Source organism: Neltuma alba, unplaced genomic scaffold (genome assembly GCF_004799145.2).
Source record: "Neltuma alba isolate B1F8T4 unplaced genomic scaffold, ASM479914v2 tig00005552_pilon, whole genome shotgun sequence".
NCBI classification, from domain to species: Eukaryota; Viridiplantae; Streptophyta; class Magnoliopsida; order Fabales; family Fabaceae; genus Neltuma; species Neltuma alba.
The window spans coordinates 23,338-47,853 of NW_021634154.1; the positions used below are offsets into that span (position 1 = coordinate 23,338).

At 37.2% G+C, this 24,516-nt stretch overlaps 1 pseudogene; it reads left to right on the forward strand.

The window, feature by feature from the left end:
* The first annotated feature begins 14,053 nt into the window (after positions 1-14,053).
* Positions 14,054-20,156, forward strand: LOC114747997 (uncharacterized; annotated as a pseudogene).
* Positions 20,157-24,516: the final 4,360 nt, after the last annotated feature.

Sequence of the window (24,516 nt, forward strand, 5' to 3'; positions counted from 1 at the left end):
TCTTCTAACTGATAAAACATCTGGTATATATCAGGTATAACTGAAAATGCCCATATACTGTCATTCTGCTATTTCTTCTTTTGGAATATATTCTAAAAACTTCCTTAATTATTGCATCTTCTTCAACATTTTCCTGTCATCTTTCATGCACGTATATAATCATATATTACCTTCATTGAAGTTTGGGATATATATATATATATATGGTGCTTTTAGATTAGACCGATGGGTAATAATTAAGCTCCATTAACTTCTTCTTAGATTTTAACATATGGGTGTTACCGAAATATTTTTGAAATTGATGAAATATATGAGGACCGGTTTCATAATTCAGGATATAGGTGAATGTAATCTAGCATAGATAAAATCGATTAACAGTAAGCAGGTAAACTGTAAACTACCTGATGAAGATAAAATCGATGAAGCGCTAGCATGGCAAATCAGATGAGGGAGATCAAATCAGTAACTATAAAATCATTGACAAACTATTTACAATCTCAACATTATTAAACGGATTCATGTTTGTGATGCTATCCATCTTCCAAATCCACCAAAATTTGTGAATCGAAGAAGATTCAAAAAAATTGTTGATGAAAACTGAAAACAGGGATAGCATTTATCTTACCAGTGATTGAAGATAAACAAAGTGACTGAGAGCGACTATGTGAGCGATGGCGTGAACAACTGACTGAGCAATGGAGTGAGCGACGGAGGAGAGCGGGCGTGAGAAAGATGGAGATTGAGAGCTGAGAGGAGATGAGATAGAGGCAAAAATGAGAGGGGTAATTTTGTCTTAACATTATTGTACTATGGGTATTTTTGTCTTTTATGCTTTTTAATCCCTGGATTAAAATGGCATTACCGGGGGGCAAGGTGGGATTGTATAATCCCACCAATGTGGCATTGAACAATCCCTGGTAATCTTTAATCCCTCCAACATGACAATTTCACCCAATCCCTAGTCCATTCCCATTCCCTCCCCCTCAATCCCCCCTACCAAACATGGCCTTTAGGTAATGTAATTTGCAGGTCATGGTTCTACAGAGCGTGACACGGAAGCCTACCTATCATTCTTTAAATAATCATTTAAGAACTGCTTTTGATTCTGTATTTATGTTGAGTGCTTCTATATATATTTGTCTATTACACTTTTTTCATTAGCACATTATTTATGATGAACCTTGGTTTAATTTGTAACACATTATACTTGCTTATAGCAGATGACATGTAGAAGCTTTATCCAAGAAGTTGCTCAAGTATCTTAAAATTGCTTGTACTCAGTTTCTATTTGTTGGACAACATTTTGGAGAGTGATTTCTTTCTATTTATAAGACAAATTCGAAAATTTGACAATTATTTAATACTTTTTTCTAATATGCTCCTATTGAGATTTGAGAGTATGAAATTATGACTTGCTATAAATGATGCCTTTCCTATTAAAGGTTAGCTGATAAAGTGGGCATAAATGGAAGTAGGTCACACAAAAGAATTTAGTATAGTTGGTGTGTGAGAATTTTTCTTTAGTCCTATGAAGAGGAATCAATGGAGTGATTAATTTTTCATAAATGGCAAATTAACCCCCCGACGCACTCTTTTTTTAATTAACGTTGCTGACTTGTCTTCTTGTTTTTTTTTTTTTTGTCTAAATATCCCCATTTCATTTAATCAACAGAAGAACCAAGTCTCACGTACAAGCAAAATGAAACAAAGAAAGGAAAATAAAACAATCAAAGAGAACTAAAGACATGCAAACACCAGTAACTAGCCTGGATCAACATTAACCCAATGAGCATCACAATCCAAAATCTTCAAAAGAGGAGCAGGCGGTCTCCAAACCCAATTTTCTGGGCATGACCCATTAAGAATAGCCTTAGTAAGCCAATCAGCGGTAGCATTAGCTTCTCTGGGAATCATTTAACTAAATGGTTCCTAAACAGTTTCCTTGATTCCAAGATATTATCAAGGATAGCAATGCATCTCCAGTCTGGAAGCTCCTGTTGAATATTAATATAGTTGACAAGAATCTGATTGTCTGACTCAAATTGCACATCATCAATTTGATTTTCAATTGAGTACTCCCTTCATCATTAAGAGCAATTCCTTTCGCCATTAGTGCAGAATCAGCAGCAGTAATCCTGGCTCTACCATCAAGCACCATTCCATTCAAGTCTCTGACCAAAAAAACAGAGGCGGCCAACTTGTTTTCTGAGCTAAAGGCACAATCAGAATTGATCTTTAGGGTATTTCCAACAGGAGGGGCCACTTCATGTCAGCCTTCAGAGAAGGATTAGCTGAGTTATGCTTTGTAGCCTCAGAGTTGAGCTAACCATTTGCCTCCCAAAATTCGGAGACAATCCTCCTTGCTTGAGTAAAAGCAAAGACAGGATCAGGAGAGATATTATTAAAAATAAAAGCATTCCTACATTTCTAGATTTGCTGCAAAAGAGCAACCAAGAACGCTTTCTGCTAAGGCAACATAGATAAATCGCAAAAGCAATTAGCAATCCATTGATTCAGACCAATATCTAGATTGTCATCCAACAGAAAGGTGAAAGGACCACCAAACCAAGCCAGCCTTGCCCATTGGCATCGTAGAAAGAGATGACCCAAGGACTCTACACTACTTTTGCAAATTAGACACATATTGGTAGTGCTACAGTTCCTCCTCGTAAGATTCTCAAAGGTAGGTAGGGCTTTGGAAATTAATCTCCAGACAAAATTTTTTAACTTTATGAGGAGTTTTAAGCCTCCAAACCTCCCGCCATAACTTCCTGTGGTCATTATTAGAGGCATTGGGAAAATAATCATATCTATGCTGCACATTTGTTCTTGCCAAATTATATCCCTGCTTGGCCAATAAACGTTCCTATTACCTTCTCTCAAGATCCATTTATCATTTCGACTATTTCTAGAAACATTTGTGTTAAGAATTGCAGATTTTTCCTCCTCTGAAATCCATCGTTCAATTGGAAGAAGGTTTCATCCCCCTCCTTCTCTCAAATCTGCTACTTTTAGATTAGCAAGGGAATCATTTGGGCATGGCGAAAAAAGTTTTTCTACCTGGGAGATAGCCAAGCCATGGATCCTTCCAAATATTCGTATCCTCCCCATTTCCAATACTTTTCAGGAGATTGCCTTGTAAGACTTTCCTTCTTCAATGATGCTAGCCCACAACCAAGAGGCCGAGCCACCTTTCTTTGCTTCCATAAATTAAGTTGCATCTTTGGGAAATATCTAGCCTTAAGAATTTTTACCCACAGTTGATTTGGTCACTGGTTGGTGTTGACTGCACATTAATTGATAAGCACCCAAAGAAATATTACGTTTTAAAATATTTTTATTAAAATTCTTATTAATGCTATAATTTTTAAAAGTCAAACTTCATACAATTTATTACAAGTAAACTACTCAAATTAAAAGTGAACTTCTGAAAATATTAATACTTTAATACTGTTTTTCACCCTTATTATAATGGTTCATCAACTAGACAACTAATTCACACATACCAAAAAAGACAGTCATGTTATGAAATGTGCTCCAAAATTATAAAAAATTTTCAAAGATACTCTTATTTAATAATGTGATTTATGTTATGAATATAATATCTTTATGTATGTCTATGTATCTACCATTATCTCCCAGTATCTTCAATATCTCTCATTATCCCCATTAACTGTAATTATCTTTTATTATTATGTTATCTGTAGATTCTATCAAAGATATAAAGTTGTGTCTATAAATAGAGGCCATGTATAATGTACTGAACACCCTTGAATGGAATAAGAAATACTCTCTCACATTGATATTTTTTTCTTCTCTATTCTTCTTCTTTCTATATAACACGTTATCAGCATGAGTGCGCTAACGAAGGTTTAATATTATGATCTTCTTATTATTACTATGTATTATGTTTCATGATTTATCATCTATCCTTTATACTCTTCTACACTATGAGTATTTTTTTTCCTAAATGTTTTGAAGCCATATGGTTTAATTTTTCTATTTTATGGCTAGAAGCCATAAAACTTTGTTTTCTACTTTATGGCCAAAGTGATAAAACTTTATTATTCTTTCTTATGGCCAGAAGCCGTAAAACTCTATTATTCTTTCTTATGGCCAGAAGCCATAAAAACTTTATTTTCTATTTTATGGCCAGAAGGCATAAAACTTTATTTTCTATTTTATGGCCAGAAGCCATAAAACTTTGTTTTCTTTCTCATGGCCAGAAGCCATAAAACTTTATTTTCTATTTTAAGACCTGAGGCCATAAAAGTTTATTTTCTTTCTTATGGCTAGGAGCCATAACTTTGATTTTTCTATTTTAATGACTAGAAGTCATAATTTTGATTTTCTAGCATATGGCTAGAAGCCATATAATTTTTAACTCATGACCAGAAGTCATTCAAATTTGATTTTATCTTATTAAATGGCTAGAAGCCATGTATATATTTATTTTTGAGAAATATTTATTGTTTATTTGTTAATTTATTTTGATTTGATAAATATGATTTTAAAATTCTTATATCCACAAAGACAATATACTAAATTTTGTCCCTTTCTCATTTAATTTTCTTTTCATTTGTTTTCTTTCGGTAATTTATGATTCTTTTTCTTTTATTCTCATTAACGAAGAGTAGTGTAATTTCCATACATGCCAATTTTTTTTAATATTATATTCTTTTGTGATAGTGTTATCATGTTAAACCTTACAAAACTTGAGTTTGTGGCTCTTGACATTACTGGGAAGAACTAGTTATCTTGGATACTAGATGGGAAAATTCACCTAAATGCCAATAGTCTAGGAGACACAATTAAGGAAGAAAATAAGGCATCTAATCAAGAAAAGGCTAAAGCCATGATCTTTTTACACTATCATTTACATAAAGGACTAAAAATGGAATATTTGACCATTAAAGACTCACTCGTTCTTTGGAACAGTTTGAAAGAAAGGTATGACCACTAGAAAACTGTCATTCTCCCAAAAGCTTGTTATGAATGAATGCACTTGCGCCTACAAGATTTTAAATCTGTTAGTGAGTATAATTCTGTGATATTTAGAATCAGTTCTCAACTAAATTATGTGGAGAAAAAGTCACTAATGAAGACATGTTAGGAAAAACATCTCCATATTTCATACATCCAATGTGCTCCTGCAGCAGCAATACCATGAAAAAGGCTTCAAGAAATATTCTGAACTAATTTTTTGCCTTCTTGTAGCTAAGCAAAATAATGAGCTTTTAATGAAAAATCATGAATCTCGTCCAACCGGGTCCACTCCATTCCAGAAGCAAATGTAGTAGTAAATGGACCAACACGTGGTAGTGGACAAGGACATGGACGTGCACGTGGCTGTCGCATTGACTGTGGACGTGGTCATGGTCGTGGTCGTAATCGAGGTGGCTCAAATTCCTACTCAAAGAGGGCAAAGAACGATGAGAATCACAAAAGAAAGACTAGTGGAAGTAATAACCACTCTAAAGATTCGTGTTATCGTTGTGGTGGGAATGGTCACTGGCCATGTACCTGTCGTTCACCAAAACATTTGGTTGACTTTTATCAAAAATCGCTTAAAAATAAAAGTAAAGGCAACGGCAAAATGCCAATGGTAGAAACCAATTTTGTTGATGAAGAGGGAGATCCTGATTATGGCAACATGGATGTCACTCATTTGGATTTTGCTGATCCTAATGGAAAGATTGATCACCTGATTGGTGATGGGAATGTTCAATAATAATTTACTTTAGTGAAGTTAAATTTCTATGACTTAGTTTTTCTTTTCATCTTCTTTTATAAAGTTTCTACTTTTAATGTTGTTATCTTTCCAAATTAATAAAATTATGAGTATTTCCCTTTTATTAATTTTGTTTTTTTCCCTTTCTTCCCCTCTCTTGACTATGTTCCTTGTAACGAAGAATGGCTCCTATTGACATCAATCATGAAGATTTATGTCTTGTTGATAGTGCAACAACTTATACAATACTTAGAAATAAAAAGTATTTCTCTTCTTTGGTAATGCAAGAAGCCAACGTTCAGACTATAGCTGGAAGTGCAAAATCAATTGAAGGCTTCGGAAGAGCTAATATATTGTTACCTGGAGGAACAACATTATATATTGATAGTGCATTTTACTCAACTAAGTCTAAAAGAAATTTGTTAAGTTTCAAGGATATCCATAAGAATGGATACCATATTGAAACAACAATTGAGGAAAATCAAGAATATCTTGCCATTACAAAGTCAACCTCTAGTAAAAAATGTATTCTAGAAAGATTGCCTGTATTTTCTTCTAGCTTGTACTACACAATTATTAGTACAATTGAAGTGCATATCATTATAAACCAGAAGTTTATAAATGATAACAAATTTAATGTTTGGCATGACCGGTTAGGCCATCCCGGGATAAGTATGATGCGAAAAATAATTGAGAATTCATGTGGATGTTCATTCCAAAGTCAACAAATACCACAATCCAGTGTTTTCTCATGTAATGCATGTTCCAAGGGAAAGTTAATTGTTCGGCCATCATGAGGAAAACTAGAAAGTGAGCCTCTTACTTTTCTAGAACGCATATAGGGAGATATTTGTGGACCGATACACCCACCATGCGGACCATTTTGATATTTTATGGTTCTGATTGATGCATTAACAAGATGGTCGCATGTCTGTTTATTATCTTCACGTAACCTAGCGCTTGCAAGATTATTGGCTCAATTAATCAGATTAAGAGCACATTTCCTTGATTTTCCCATCAAGAAAATACGTCTTGATAATGCTGGTGAATTTACTTCACAAGCTTTCAATAATTATTGTATGTTTCTTAGAATTGATGTTGAACATCCTATGGCTTATGTGCACACACAAAATGGACTTGCAGAATCATTGATCAAATGCTTACAATTAATTGTGAGACCATTACTTATAAGATCAAATCTCCCAATTTCTGCTTGGGGACATGCAATTTTGCATGCAGAAATGTTAATTTGCATCAGGCCAACAAGTTATCTCAAGTCCTTCCATTTACAATTGGTTTTTGGTCAGGAACCCAATATTTCCCACCTAAGAACCTTTGGATGTGTTGTATATGTTCCAATTGCTCCCCCACAATGTGCTAAGATGGGTCCTCAAAGAAGGATGGGAACATATGTTGGATATGAATCTCCTGCTATAATAAAGTATCTAGAACCATCAACAGGAGATTTGTTCACGACTCGATTTGCCGATTGTCATTTTGATGAGTCAGTTTTTCCAACATTGAGGGGGAAAATAAGAAGTTGGAAAAGGACATTAGCTGGAAAGAATTATCACTATCTCATTTTGATCCTCGCACAAAAGAATGTGAACTGGAAGTTCAAAAGATAGTCAATTTACAATGTTTAGCTAATCAATTACCAAATGCATTTACTGACCCGAAGAGAGTAACAAAGTCACATATTCCAGCTATTAATGCTCCTATTAAAATTGATGTCCCTGATGGACAACCAATTGTGAATGATTCTAAAGCACACATGAAGCGTGGCAGGCCCATCAGTTCCAAAGATAAAAATCCTCGAAAGAAAAAAGAAGCTAAAAGTATAGATGGCCTAGTTAAGAATAATTTAGAAAAATTAGCAACTCCAGAAGAGTCATTAGACAACACTAACGTCCCAATTCTCAAAGAAAGTCAGGTACTTGAAATATGTGAAAATGATGAGATCTCAATTAATTATGTTATGAATGGGATAAGATGGGACTGAAGTGAAGTCGATGTCGATGATATTTTCTCTTATAATGTAGCGTTTGATGTGATGAATGATAATGAGGATCATGTATCAAAGTCAATTAGTGAATGTAAACAAAGAAAGGATTGGCCAAAATGAAAAGATGCAATTGAGGTAGAATTAAAATCGCTAGAAAAGCGAAAAGTTCTTGGACTAGTAGTTCTTACCCCTGAAGATGAAAAGGGTGAAATCATAAGATACAAGGCACGATTTGTTGCCTAGGGGTTTACACAAAGACCTGGTATCCATTTTGAAGAAACTTATTCACCAGTAGTGGATGCAACTACTTTTCGATACTTGATTAGCCTCACAGTAAATGAAGGGCTCAATTTACATCTAATGGATGTTGTTCAGCCCATCTGTATGGCTCACTTGACAATGACATTTACATGAGATTCCCTGAAGGGCTGAAATTGCCAGAAGCATACAATTCAAAGTCTCGAGAATGATACTCAATTAAGTTAAACAAATCCTTATATGGATTAAAGCAATCAGGACGAATGTGGTATAACAGGCTTAGTGAGTATCTATTGAGGGAAGGATATAAAAATGATGCAATATGCCCATGCATTTTTATGAAAAGATTAGGAAATGAGTTTGTTATAATCCCTGTGTATGTTGATGATATAAATATTATTGAAACTCCTGAAGCGCTTGAAAAGGCAGTGAATTGCCTAAATAAAGAATTTGAAATGAAGGATCTAGGAAGAACAAAGTTTTGCCTTGGATTATAAATTGAGTATTCGAAAAATGGGATTTTTGTATATCAAGAAACTTATACAAAAAAGATCCTGGAATATTTTTAGATGGATAAATCACATCCATTATGTACTCCAATAGTTATAAGATCTTTAGATGTGGATAAGGACCCTTTTAGACCTCGAGAAATCGGGAAAAAGGTGATGAAGAGCTACTTGGTCTAGAAGTACCATATCTTAGTGCAATTAGAGCACTAATGTATCTTGCTAATCATACGCGACCTAATATATCATTTGTAGTTAACTTGCTAGCAAGATATAGTTCTTCACCAACACGAAGGCATTGGAATGGAGTTAAACACATCCTTCGTTATCTTAAGGGTACAATGGACATGGGATTATTTTATTCGAATGCATCCAAGACTGATCTTGTTGGCTATGCAGATGCTGGATTTTGATCTGACTCACATATCGGTAAATCACAAACTGGCTATCTTTCACATGTGGTGGTACAGCCATTTCATGGCAATCTATGAAACAAACTATATCAGCCACATCATCTAACCGTGCAGAGATTCTAGCAATGCATGAAGCAAGTCGGGAATGTGTATGGTTAAGGTCCTTAATACATCATATATGAACTACTTGTGGCTTATCTTCTAGTAAAATGATCCCAATAATACTATACGAAGATAATACTGCATGTATTACCCAACTAAAAGAAGGGTACATCAAAGGAGATAGAACAAAGCATATCTCCCCAAAATTCTTCTTCACTCGTGACCTTCAAAAGGACGGTGAAGTCAATATCTAGCAAATTCGTTCCAGTGAAAATTTAGCAGACTTATTCACCAAATCACTTCCAACCACCATGTTTGAGAGACTTGTTCATGACATTGGACTTTGCAGATTCAGAGATATCAACTGACGTTGTCAAGAGGAGGAGTAAACGCATGCTATACTCTTTTTTCCTTATCTATGGTTTTTTCCATTGGGTTTTCCTAGCAAGGTTTTTAACAAGATAGCACTATGAAATATATCAATAAATGTTGCACTCTTTTTCTTCTACTAGGTTTTGTCCCACAGGGTTTTCTTAGTGGAAGTTTTTTTAGTAAAGCACATATTTAGTTATGGACATCCAAGGGGGAGTGTTATGAATATAATATCTTTATGGATATCCATGTATCTACCATTATCTCCCTTATCTCCTAGTATCTTCAATATCTCCTATTATATGCAATTATCTTTTATTATTGTGTTATCTGTAGATTCTATCAAAGATGTAAAATTGTGCCTATAAATAGAGGCAATGTATAATATACTGAGCACCCTTGAATGGAATGAGAAATACTCTCTTGTATTGATATGCTTTTCTTCTCTATTCTTCTTCTTTATCTATAACAATTTACATGAATGTTTGCTAATAAATATTATAATAATATTCCCCAGGAACTATTTATAAGAGCTCAAAATTTGAATTGGATTGGTTCTTTTTATAAGATCTTACTAGGAATTGTCTAAATATTTTTTTTTTACCAATTTTGCCCATAATTTTCTTATTCTCTCTTCTCATTTTTTAATCATATTTTATTCTCTTTCATCATTTATCCTATTATTAGTATTTCTCTCTCTTGTTTGCTCCCTCATTAAATAAGGATATACTTGAAAAAAAAGGTTTAATTTTTACATATTTATTGCTTTTAACTAATTTTAACAGTTTTCTTCAATGGTATAATTTAGTTAATAGGATCTCATAAAAAAGACCCGAGGGAGTAATTTATAAGTAGAAGTAAATTAGGAAAAAGGATCATTAATGACCCTATTGACCTCTTATAGTAAGAACCAAGAGGGAGTATTTACAAGTCAACATCTAATATTTACTCACAAATTGATGAAGTTTGAGTGGTAAATATTGAATACTTCCTCTAGTTCTATATATAAACTTCAAATAACTAATTCGTGGATAATGAGCAATCAATTAAAATTAGTTAAAAGCAATAAATAGATTAAAAATATAATATTATTTTTAAATATGCCCTTATAATAAATGAGAAAAAAATAAAAGAGAAGTGTGAAAAAATATGATAAGAGAAAGTATGGTAAAGGAAAAAAAATAATTAAAGCTAAAATTAAAAAAAAAACATTTAGACAATTCATTCCCACACAACGAGTAGCAGCAATACTGTTATTGGGGTTGCTCAATCAATCAAGTAGAATAAAGAATGAACATGTAGATGCCTTTGGTAATAAAAATCTCCAAAAAACACTATAAAAAAAAGTCCCTACTAAAAGTAAGACTTTCAGCGGTGACTTTTTATGTTGCCACTGAATATAAGACCTTCGATAGTGATGTCATCACTGAAAAGTTCACTTTCAGTAGCGACTTTCTAGAGCTGCTGCTGAAGGTCTGACTTTCAGTGGCAACTTTCTAATGTTGCCGCTGAAGGTATTGATAACCTCTCAAAATTCCTACTGAATTAAGCTGATTTAACATTCTTTTATTGGGTTTATAAGTCAATTTTGCAGGAAACAAAGCCTGAGGAGAGTAAAGAATGGAGAAGAGCTGAAAAGAAGCCATCTGCAATGGCCTCTGGAAGAAAACGCCGCGGCGGATCAAACAGAAAGGGAGGACTGCGCCTCTGTGAAATCCGCTGCGGCGCCCAAGCTACCTCGGAAGAAACCTGTTCGGTGAAATCCGCCACGGCCGATTATCACGTGCGCCACAGCGCCTGAGTCACAATGCCATTATGTAATAGGCGCCGCGGCGCCTAAAGGAATCCGCCGCGGCGCCTGGCCCCTCGCAGCTGTGCGTTTTACTTGCTAACTTAAAAAATTAGGGCATATAGAGGTGGAGACGGGGTTTTTTGGGGGGAGTTCAACTTTTGGAGCAATTTTGGAGGCTGGCTCTGCTAGAGTTTGGAGTTTTGGAGGCTTGGAACCTTTGGGCTTGAAGCTAGAAGAGATTCAAAGCTTGTATCTTGAATTTTCTGGGTTTCCTTCTTCTTCCCTTCTTGTTTCTGCTATGACTACTAGATACTCTTATAGTTGTATTTTTACTCGATATGTATAGCTAAATCCGTTTTTCTAGGGTTATTTTGATCTATTGTATGGATTGAGACTTGGGTTTTACTATCTCTTTAGTGTTAATGATAATATTCAGTTGTTTTTATTAGTTTAACTTGAGAAAGTTAAACTAATTCGTGAACTTTGGTAAAAACATGCTAGTCCAGAAATTTATTTGAGTGAATAGATGGTTTGTCGATTGATCAGAGATGTATCTGTTGACCTAGCATAGATTAAATGGGTTTTGGTTTTTAAAGAGCAACCTTTTCAAACAAATGCAAGAGATTGCTGTGTTTTAATTGTGTTTGCAACATTTGGTTTTGACTTGAGAAAGCTTAATCAATTCTATAAACCCAAGCTAACTGAAATTATTGTAAATCACTACTTGAGAAGTAATTAATCCAGTTTCATGAAGTACTTTAGTGAAGAATAACCCTAGTCCATTAAGTGTTTCAAGGTCGATTTGATTTTCTACTGCTTTAAACCATTGTTTTCTTAACTTTTATTTCACAAACTCTTTTACAACAATTATTTCTCTTAACCTAATCAAATACACAATTATGATTTTTCAACTCATCTAGCCTTAGTCTCTGAGGGAACGATACTTTTTATATTACTTGCGACCCGTCTACTTGCGGTCAAGTTATTTGGTGACCAAGTTTTTGGCACCGTTGCCGGGGACTAACGGCTAGAGTGTTTGAGGTTGATTGTCCTTATTGTGTAATTGGTTACGCTTAAGTCTCAATTAGCATTTATAGTGGATATAGGTAGTAGTAGTAGTAGTTATTTTGTTCATTTCTCTTGATAAGTTTGATACTTGTGTTTTTGATTTGAATGTGCAGGTAACCCCTGACACATGCAAGGAAGATTGGAAGTTATTGTGGAAGAAGTTACTGAAGAAGTATCCAGGTCGGGAGAAACTGAAAACACACCGGAGATTCAACAACAAACTCAGTTACTTCCACCACCACCACCGCCGCCACCACCACCTGAATCAAAAGAAGAAAACATGGCGAAGGAAGATGAGAACGATGTGTACACCCTGGATGATTATTTGGATAAAGAAGGGCAGACTTTTCACTCCAGTATCTGGCTACCAAACATTCAAGCCAGGAATTTTAAAATCAAGCCCGTTATGATTCAACTACTGGGGATGATGGGTACTTTTGAAGGAAATTTTAAGGATGATCCGACTGAGCATTTGACCAAGTTTAGAGGTTTGTGAGAACTTCAAACAAACTGTGGTTACTAAAGATGCACTGCGATTGAGATTATTCCCCATGTCATTATCTCACAAGGCGAAAACATGGTTGAATTCTTTACCTGAACACTCCATTAAGACTTGGGATGATCTTGTGTCTAAGTTCAAGGGCAGATTTATTCCAAGGGGCAAACGTGCTACATTAAGGGGTGAATTGCTTTCTTTCGAGCAGCATCCGGATGAGTTATTCTACGAGGCTTGGGAAAGATTCAAGGATATGTGGAGAAATTGTCCAAATCATGAGCAAAAGAAATATGTTCTAATGGAAGCCTTCTAGAATGGGTTGAATGATCAGACAGTGACAATGCTGAATACCGCTTCAAACGGAGGAATAGAGAAGATGAAGGTAAATGAGCTATATGAACTGTATGAAGAGGTAGCATCTAGCACTATGCAACAGTATAACAAAAGAAGGCAAAGTTCTGGGAGATATAAGGAGCCTAGTTCTTCATCATCAAGAGATATTGCATCGCAACTTGAAGCAATATCTAAGAGATTTGACAATCTGGAATTGCAGATTAAGAAAGGAAATGCTGCAGGAGTTCATGCACTTCAAGCTCCGAGATACACTTGTGACCATTGTAATGAGGAACATCATTCTGATCAATGCCCATACACCTTGGAGACAGTCAATTATATGAATAATGCGCAAAGAAGACCACAAGGAAACCCTTATTCTCAAACTTACAATCCAAATTTGAGAAATCATCCAAATTTCTCTTGGCGAAATGGGCCAAGTTTAAATCCCCCACAAATATTACCATCTGGTGCTAAACAAATGGGGCCTCCTGGTTTTCATGGTCAACCACAGCAACATCAATTGCAACAGCAGCATCCTCAAAAGGAAGATTCCAAAATTGAGAAGATGTTTGCTCAACTATTAGCAAATCAAGAATCTGCAAGGGCTGAGAATAAGGCAACATTTTCTCTCCATGAAACTGCTATCAAGAATCTTGAGGTGTAGATGGGTCAACTAGCTTCCTAAATGAATGTACTCACAAGAAGCAGCTTACCAAGTGATACCATTCCCAATACAAAAAGGGATGGTAATGAAGAGTGCAAAGCAATCAGTTTGAGAAGTGGAAAGCAATTACCTGACATTCAGAGGCCTAGTCAGATCGGCAAGGACATCACTAACAGTACGGTGACTGACCTTGATACAAATGAGCTTTCAGAAGAAGGTGGTGTGGTAGAGAGAAGGAAGAAACGAAGAAAGGAAACAAACAGAAGAAAATCTCAATGATGTGGTTCGAGGAAAGAATGTAGAGGGTGAAATGGTTGATGATAAAAAGAGGAAGACAACTCCCCCTCTTGCTACACAGATGCCGCCGCTTCCATTTCCTCAAAGGTTCAAGAAGAAAGATGAAGATGTCCAATTCAAGAAATTTGTGGACATGTTTAAGCAATTACACATCAACATCCCGTTTGCTGAAGCATTAGAGCAGATGCCTAAATATGCTAAGTTTCTTAAGGATGTTCTCTCCAAAAAGAAGAGATTTGGTGAATTTGAAACGATGGCTTTGACTGAAGATTGTAGTGCCATCTTGCAGCGAAAACTCCCACCCAAACTGAGAGATCCAGGCAGCTTTTATATTCCTTGTAACATTGGCAAACACTTCAATGGAAAAGCCCTATGTGATTTGGGAGCAAGTGTTAACTTGATGCCTCTAGCTGTATTTAATCGATTAAATTTGGGTGAAGCAAGGCCAACAACAGTTACATTGCTCTTTGCTGACAGAAGTATCTCATGTCCAAAAGGGATTGTAGAAGATGTCTTGGTGAAGGTAGACAAATTCATATTCCCAGCTGATTTCATTGTGTTAGACTGTGAGGTAGATTGGAATATCCCCATTATTTTGGGACGGCCATTTTTAGCTACTGCAAGAACCCTCATTGATGTAGAAAAGGGTGAGATCACCATGCGCGTAAATGATGAGAAGGTGATATTCAACATGAATCAAGCCTTGAAGTTTCCAGATGATTCTGCTCACTGTAATTGTATCGATGTGATTGATTCCATAGTACAAGAGGAGCTGATTAACTCTTTGACCAAAGACCCATTAGAAGCATTGTTGATTGGAGAAACAAGTAGTATTGATGGCAAGGTTGAAGCTTTTGCAGAAATGATGAGTATTGAAGCATTTCCGTATCGAAAAGCTAAGACTTTTGAGCCTCTGGATGTGACTAGTGCTTTGAGCTCTCCTCTAAAGCCTTCTGTGGATGAACCGCTGGTGTTGGAGTTGAAGACTTTACCATCACATCTCAAGTATGCCTACTTGGGTAATTCTACTACATTACCTGTGATTGTTTCTTCTCAGTTGTCCACGCTGCAAGAAGAGAAACTGTTAAGGGTCTTGAGACACCACAAGAAAGCTATTGGGTGGTCCATAGCTGACATCAAAGGGATCAGCCCTTCTATTTGTATGCACAAGATTTTATTAGAGGATGGTCACAAACCTTCTATTGAGCATCAAAGGAGATTAAACCCGGTTATGAAAGAGGTAGTCAAGAAAGAGATCCTTAAATGGCTTTCTGCTGGCATAGTCTACCCTATTTCTGATAGTTCATGGGTGAGCCCAGTTCAATGCGTCCCTAAAAAAGGCGGTATAACTGTAGTGGCTAACACCCAAAATGAGCTAGTTCCAACTCGTACTGTGACTGGGTGGAGAATTTGCATGGATTATCAAAAGTTAAATACAGCAACCAAAAAAGATCATTTCCCGCTGCCATTTATTGATCAGATGTTGGATAAACTTGCTGGGCAAGAATTTTTTTGTTTCTTGGATGGGTATTCAGGATACAACCAAATTGTAATAGCCCCAGAAGATCAAGAGAAAACAACCTTTACTTGTCCATATGGCACGTTTGCTTTCAAAAGAATGCCATTTGGTTTTTGCAATGCTCCAGCAACATTTCAAAGATGCATGATGGCCATCTTTGCTGACATGATTGAGAAAACAATTGAAGTGTTCATGGATGACTTCTCTGTTTTTGGAGATTCTTTTGTTGTTGTTGTTTAGATAATTTGGCGGCTGTTTTGCAAAGATGTGAAGAAACTAATTTGGTTCTGAATTGGGAAAAATGTCACTTCATGGTGCAAGAGGGCATTGTCCTTGGTCATAGAGTATCCAAACAAGGCCTAGAAGTTGACAAGGCAAAGATATCTGTTATTGAGCAATTGCCTCCACCAACAAGTGTTAAGGGTATTAGAAGTTTCTTGGGTCACGCGGGATTCTACCGTCGTTTCATTAAAGATTTCTCTAAAATCACTAAGCCTTTGTGCAATTTGTTGGAGAAAGATAGAGAGTTCAAGTTTGATGACACTTGTATGAACTCTTTTGAAGAATTAAAGAAGAAGCTCACCTCAGCACCAATTTTAGTGGCACCTAATTGGGAGCTACCCTTCATCATTATGGCAGATGCTAGTGATTTTGCCGTTGGAGCAGTTCTAGGACAAAAAGTAGATAAGGTCTTCCATCCCATCTACTATGCTAGTAAAACTTTGGATGATGCCCAACTTAACTACACTACTACTGAGAAAGAATTGCTTGCAGTGGTGTTTGCTTGTGAGAAATTCCGGTCTTATATTGTGGGCACCAAAGTGACTATCTATACGGACCACTCTGCCCTAAAGTATCTGTTTACCAAGAAAGATTCCAAAGCACGCCTAATTCGATGGGTCCTTTTGCTTCAAGAATTTGATTTGGAAATTGTTGATAGGAAAGGCACTGAGAACCAAGTGGCAGATCATCTATCTCTCGATTAAGTAGTGAGGCTCAACATGATCATTGTCAAGAGATCAATGCAGCTTTTCCTGATGAATGCTTGTTCTTTGTGGATAACTCAACTACTCCATGGTATGCAGATCTGGTTAATTATCTGGTTTGTGGAACTCTGCCACTAGACCTTAACTCCCATCAAAAGAGGAAATTTCTTCACGATGCAAAGATGTACTTTTGGGAAGAACCTTACTTGTTCAAAAGATGTGCCGATCAGATGATAAGAATGTGTTCCGAAGTTGAGCAGCAAGATATTCTAGAGTGTTGCCACTCTTCAGCTTATGGTGGGCACTTTAGAGGAGAGAAAACGGCTGCCAAAGTCCTTCAAAGTGGTTTTTATTGGCCTTCACTATTTAAAGATGCATATGCCTTTGTGATCCGATGTGATCGGTCGTGTCAACGAGTGGGAAACATATCAAGAAGGAATGAAATGCCTCTGAATAATATTCTGGAAGTTGAACTCTTTGATGTATGGGGAATTGACTTCATGGGCCCGTTTCCAAAGTCTCTCAAATCAAGAGTACATTCTGGTTGCTGTGGATTATGTCTCGAAATGGGTTGAAGCTACTGCATGTGTATCCAGTGATGCTAAAACGGTGATCAAATTCTTAAAGAAAAACATCTTCACGAGATTTGGAGCACCTCGGGCTATTATTAGTGATGGCGGTTCTCACTTTTGCAATCATCAATTTCAAGCTCTGATGAAGAAATATGGTGTAAAGCACAGGGTAACTTTGGCTTATCATCCTCAGTCAAATGGCCAAGCAGAAATATCCAACCGAGAGATCAAAAGCATTCTTGAGAAGGTAGTAGGTGCAACAAGAAAAGATTGGTCATTAAAACTGGATGATGCTCTTTGGGCCTACAGGACAGCATATAAAACTCCGATTGGGATGTCTCCCTATCGGTTGGTGTTTGGAAAAGCATGTCATTTGCCTGTAGAATTGGAACATGGAGCTTATTGGGCCATAAAAAAGCTCAACTTTGACTTTCAAGCTGCTGGTGCAAAAAGGCTCCTACAACTGAATGAGTTAGAGGAATTTCGCCTTAATGCCTATGAAAGTGCAAGGCTCTATAAGGAACGGACCAAGAAGTATCATGATCAGAAAATTATTCCCAAGATCTTTGAAGCGGGGCAAAAGGTGTTACTTCATAATTCCAAATTGAGACTATTTCCGGGCAAACTCAAATCACGTTGGTCAGGGCCATTCACTGTGGTACAAGCTGCTAACCATGGTGCGGTGGAGCTGGAAAATGAAAAAGGTGAAAGATTTCATGCAAATGGCCATCGTTTGAAGCATTATTGGGGTGGAAAGGTGGATCGTCAAGTTTCCACGATCTACTTTGCTGAACAATCATAACAAAGCTGAAGAGTCAGGCTGAAGACTATAAACCAAGCGCTACTTGGGAGGCAACCCAAGCTCTAAACTTGCCTTTGATGTGTTTTCTTTTATTTCAGTTTTGTTTTGTAGATTTATGTTTGATCTTTGTTTTTGTAGGCCTTTTGGTTTATTCCTCAAACTTTGGAGCTTAGCAGGAGTGGTTGATTTCTAATTAGCGCAACCAGGGAAGTGCACCTAACCTTAATCTCCAGCAGTGGCATTGACCTTGATTGGTTTGAATTTGTGTTAAATTGAGGCTTGTGGGTTTTGCTTTTATGTGGTTGTTTGTCTTGTGTTTGTTTTTATGCTTATGTGCTTGTGTTTAGTCTTGTTTTATATTGTGTAGGGTGTTGATTTTGGTAGGTCCGGTCTGTGTTTATTAATTTTCGTGTAGGCCTTCTCTGTGTGAGGCGCCGCGGCGCATTTGATGATCCGCCGCGGTGCCTCTGCTGTTTCAGAGTGATCTTTCTGTGATAGGCGCCGCGGCCCCTGAGTAATCCGCGCGGCGCCTTAGTCCGTGGCTTCCCATCCCTCTCGGTAAAAACCGCCGCGGCGTTTGAACATAGACGCCGCGGCGCGTTTACTTAAGCCAAGATTCTGTTGTTTCGTAAAAGGCACGCGGCGCCTTGTGAATCCGCTGCGGTGCCTTGAAATCCACCGCGGCCCTCCTCGCATTTCTGATGTTCTTCTTTGTTTCCCGTTTTAACCTTGCTCATTTGTCTCAATACCCACTTTGCCCCAGTGTATCTGACCGTTTTTAGAGTAAGTTCATTGTTTTAATTTTAAAAACCTAACCCTTTGGTCTTTTCACTCCCATCCCAATTTCAAAACCCCCCCAATCCTTTCCTCATTCCATCATACCATTTCTTCCCCTTTCTTCCTCTCCTTCAGTTTCCCCTCCATTCAGATATCCTCCCCATTTGAAACTGCCGGTCTCCCATTTTCTCCCTTCCCCAAAGCTGGCCGTTCGATTCTCCTTTTCCCCTTTGCTGAAACCGCGGCCGTTGTCTGTCTCTCGTCCCACCGCAGTTGTCTTTCTCTCTCCTCCCCCGCCCTCCTATCTCTCCCCTCACTGACAGCGCCAAGCTTCAGTCCAGTATTTCGGTGCTTTCCCGTTGTTCATCTGTTCTCTGAGGTATGCGTTCTTTCTTCTTTTGTTTATTTGTTTTCTTTTAGTTTAGTTTTGCTGAGGATGGGTAGTGCTAGGGTTGAGCATTGTGGTTAGATGATTTTTTGAACTCTAGATGGAGTATTTTGATTCTCTGAGGTTACATTGTGGTTAGGTGATAATTCCTTATTGCCCAACTATCTGTGAACATGTTTGATAAAATGTGATACATGTGAAATTGAGTGATCATAACTTGGACCTGATTTGAGAAAATGATATGCTTGTCTAAATTTTCAAATAACACCGTTCATTACCCAAGTTATGTTGTTCTTTTTCACTTGTAGCTGATTTGGAAATGTTATTCTGATCTAGTGAAATTAGTTTCAATTGGCAGCTACTGATGGTTGTCTGATTTTGAATTACCAGATATAGGAGAACCTTTGTAAACTTGATTTGAATTGGGGGTATTTTATAACTCAGGTTTAGAAAGGGATTAAGTAATGGTGAGATGGTGGTCTAGCTCCTTGATTTAAGTTTGGGGGATAGTTTTTCTTTATTTTTAGGTTAGTTTTCTTCTTTTTCTTTGTCGGTTTTGTTCTGTGATTGTAGTGTGTTATTTGCTTAGTTTGTTTGGTGTGCTTTGTTTTCTCTCTTGCAGGTAACAATCCAATGGCCCCCGAAGAAGAAAGCCCGTGCCACCTCCCCTGATCCTCCAATTAAAGAGCTCATTGAAAAAAGAGGTTTGCATCAAGAAAGAGAATTTCCGTGCAAAAATAAATTCGGGTTCTATAAAAAAGCAAGGAAGCTCAACCTCCTAAATCTGATTGGTCCCAAAGGTGAAGGGAATGAGAAGCTGGTCAGAAAATTCTATGTTAGGGTGGCAACAAACTTGAGTAATGAGATGTTTATATGGTACAAGCGTTTCCTCATTACTCCGGTGAGCATCAGAGATCACTATGAGCTTCCCGAGGTGGACAAGTGCCAATATCAGTATTATCTCAACAATCAGGAGATTCCCCTCGATGCCATCTCAGCAACACTCACCGGTTCTGCTGAGATGTGGGTGCGGCCTAAGAGAGGCCAGGCATATATTATGAGAAAGACATGATACCGGAGGCCAGAATTTGGTTGCATATTGTCACAAGAAACATTATGCCAACCACGCATCTCAGTGAAGCCCCAAGGAATCTGGCACTCCTGATTTATCTACTTATGATCAAGGCAACAGTAGATGTACCAAAATTGATTTTTGATGCTATCTGGGATGCCTGCAGAGCCCACAATACAAATCTCGTCATGCCTCACCTCATCTCAGATCTGCTATCTAAAGTAGGGGTAGAGTGGAAAGACAAAGACCGAAAGTTCAAACCTGTTTCACCATTCAACTACTCTAATCTGGTTCCTGAACGAGAACAACAACAGATCACTGAAGCCATGTTTGCTGAACAATTCCCCGAGGAATATAGGAGGCAACAGGAAGCTCGAGCCAGTGCCAGTGTTGACCCCACCACCCAAAGCTTGGATCTCCTCCACGAGAAATTGGACAGAGAGATACGTCACAGGAGACGTAGACAAAGGCGCATGGAGGAACTATTAGTCCAGATTGCAAGGAAATTGGACATTGACGCGCCGGATGTGGAAGATACAAGCACTGAGGCAGAGTCACCGAAAGATGAACATGAAGCTGGAACTTCTGGGGCTGGTATTGGCTCGGACGATGATATGGCTGTCGATCCATATGAGGGTGATGAGGATCAGGGGGATCAGCATTCTGAGGAGGAGGATGACTAGCTGGGGCCATTTCTCTGCTGCTGTTGTTGCTTGCTTTGCTGCTTTTGTCATTTGTGTTTTTGAATTTTCTTGCATTTTGGTCTATTTTGTGTGTTATTTGCTTCTATGATTCTGGCAAGGCTACTGATGGCCTGTTGAACTGATTCTGACTGTTGACCAATATCTATCATTGCTGATTTTCACCGCATTAACTGTTGCGAAATGATTGAAAATGTGAATGGTTAACAGATATTTTGATTGATTAATTTGTGGATGTCTTTAGTAATTGATGATTTCATAATGATTATCTGATGATGATACTATTGATAGTTGTGCATACTGATATACTTGTACAGGAAGAAAAGCGAAATTTTGACCTTTCATGCAGCGAATATATTGTTTTTTTTTCAATTCTGCCTGCATGCTCTGATCTTTACTTCCTCTTGTTGACAGTGAGGACACTGTCAATGTTAAGTTTGGGGGTGAGGATTGAAATTTTTGGATAATAGGATTTTTGTGGATAACAGGACAAAATTTTGTGGATAACAGGGTTATATTTGAAAATTTTTGAAAGGTCATTTTGTTGAGAAAATTTTGAAACAGCTGAAACAGTAGAAATTTTGTCAGCTTAAATTTTTGCTCGGTTGATTTTATGAAATATAAGTTGAAGTGGCAAGTGGTTAGTTGAGGATGTATGAATGGTCCAATGATTGAACAAAATGCTTGGTTACTATACTTGATAGGAAGTTTTGAATTGCTCTTCGATACTTGATTTGTGAGGTTAAAACCTATGTTTCTTTAAGTTTGGAGAAGCTAATGCACTAAAAGGGTCAAGACATTTCAAGGGGTTATGTTGAGGTTGAGTGGATAATTTAGCCTCTATACTTTTGTTTCAACTAAATTGTTTCATAACCTTCTTCTGATTTCTCAAAGTTTATAGTTTGTTCTATATGAATTTGAAAAAGGATTAGGGCAGTTCTTAAATGCGTTTGAGCCTTTCAAGCTGACCTTATAGGTTTTATCCTTTGAACCCATGCTTTGAGCCAAAAAAAATATATATATATGTTCAAGTTTTGTTTCAAACCCTAACCTCTTCCTAACCCAAAACCAATTGAGAAAAACCATGAAATCCCTAGCTTTGAGATAAATGGAAGTTGAAAGGATAAGGGGTTTGATGAAATGTGGAGATTTTGAAAGGTTGGCAGGGGTAGTCAATTATTCTGAAAATTAAAGTGTTAGGAGCTAAGCTGAATTTTTTGTTTTCAATGTCAAAAAAAAAGCAAAAAAAAAAAACAAACAAAAACAAAACAAAACAAAAGAGAAAAGAAAAAATATATGTATATACATATCTATATACAAATAATTGTGGTACAAGTTTGGGAGAATGAAAGTGGTTGAAGTAAGTTTGATTATTAATATCTATTTATCTCAAAGTATTTGTATGATCTACTTTCCCCTTTCTTTCCTAAGCCATTACCTCTTGGCCACGTTATAAGCCGAAAAGTCCCTTTGATTTCAAATGTATATGGGGTGAGTTGTAGAACAGAGAGAGAAGAAGTTAGGCTTATGAAAGGATGCGGTTGAAGGTTAGTATGTTGGCTAAAGTCTCTCATTCCACTGAAACAGTATCTTAAGAGATGCTCATTGACTCTATACACACACTCACACTCCAAAATCATTGAAAGTTTGTTTTAAGTTCATGAAACTTGTTTCTTTGGGGGATTCAGTAATTTCCTATCCTGTATAATTTCTTGAGCATTTGATGAGGATACAACTGTTCCTACAATCTTTAATGTGCAATGTTGTCACTTCGTTGCTGGTTTGTTGTTTTACTCGAGGACGAGCAAAAGTGTAAGTTTGGGGGTGTGATAACCTCTCAAAATTCCTACTGAATTAAGCTGATTTAACATTCTTTTATTGGGTTTATAAGTCAATTTTGCAGGAAACAAAGCCTGAGGAGAGTAAAGAATGGAGAAGAGCTGAAAAGAAGCCATCTGCAACGGCCTCTGGAAGAAAACACCGCGGCGGATCAAACAGAAAGGGAGGATTGCGCCTCTGTGAAATCCGCCGCGGCGCCCAAGCTACCTCGAAAGAAACCTGTTCGGTGAAATCCACCGCGGCCGATTATCACGTGCGCCGCGGCGCCTGAGTCACAATGCCATTCTGTAATAGGTGCTGCGACGCCTGAAGGAATCCGCCGCGGCGCCTGGCCCCTCGCAGCTGTGCGTTTTACTTGCTAACTTAAAAAATTAGGGCATATAGAGGTGGAGACGGGGTTTTTTGGGGGGGGTTCGACTTTTGGAGCAATTTTGGAGGCTGGCTCTGCTAGGGTTTGGAGTTTTGGAGGCTTGGAACCTTTGGGCTTGAAGCTAGAAGAGATTCAAAGCTTGTATCTTGAATTTTCTGGGTTTCCTTCTTCTTCCCTTCTTGTTTCTGCTATGACTACTAGATACTCTTATAGTTGTAGTTATTTACTCGATATGTATAGCTAAATCCGTTTTTCTAGGGTTATTTTGATCTATTGTATGGATTGAGACTTGGGTTTTACTATCTCTTTAGTGTTAATGATAATATTCAGTTGTTTTTACTTTGAGCTTAATGTTTCCTTTTGTCTGGCCATCATTTGGATTGATTGATTTATTAGTTTAACTTGAGAAAGTTAAACTAATTCGTGAACTTTGGTAAAAACATGCTAGTCCAGAAATTTATTTGAGTGAATAGATGGTTTGTCGATTGATCAGAGATGTATCTGTTGACCTAGCATAGATTAAATGGGTTTTGGTTTTTAAAGAGCAACCTTTTCAAACAAATGCAAGAGATTGCTGTGTTTTAATTGTGTTTGCAACATTTGGTTTTGACTTGAGAAAGCTTAATCAATTCTATAAACCCAAGCTAACTGAAATTATTGTAAATCACTACTTGAGAAGTAATTAATCCAGTTTCATGAAGTACTTTAGTGAAGAATAACCCTAGTCCATTAAGTGTTTCAAGGTCGATTTGATTTTCTACTGCTTTAAACCATTGTTTTCTTAACTTTCATTTCACAAACTCTTTTACAACAATTATTTCTCTTAACCTAATCAAATACACAATTATGATTTTTCAACTCATCTAGCCTTAGTCTCTTAGGGAACGATACTTTTTTATATTACTTGCGACCCGTCCACTTGTGGTCAAGTTATTTGGTGACCAGGTATAACATAATAATATATATTTTATTTTACAATAGTAATAAACAAATTCAATCCAGCTCAATAACAAGAAGATTGGACATAAAAGGAGGTGGTCACGAGTTCGAAGCTTGAAGAAGACACATTTAAGGTGAAAATATTTGGATAGTGATATGGCAAGGAGGAGTGATGTGACATGAGAGTGGTGATGTGACAACGATGTGGAGGCAGTCGATGATGAGGTAGAGGTGGCTAGTGATGATGTGGCACCCGGTAGGTGATGACGTGGTGCCCCTGGCAATGATGAGGTGGAGGTGGCCAGTGATGATGTGGCGTCAGTTAAGCCAATTTTTCTTGGCATCACTTTTAGCAGCGACAAAAAAGTTACTGCTAAAAGTCACTTTTGGCGACAACAGATTGTTGCTGCTAAAAGTTCTTTTAGTGGCAACAAGAAGGTTGCTGCTGAAAGTATCTTTTAGTGGTGACAAATGTCACCGCTGAAACTTCTAAAAGCCGTTGCTGAAAGTG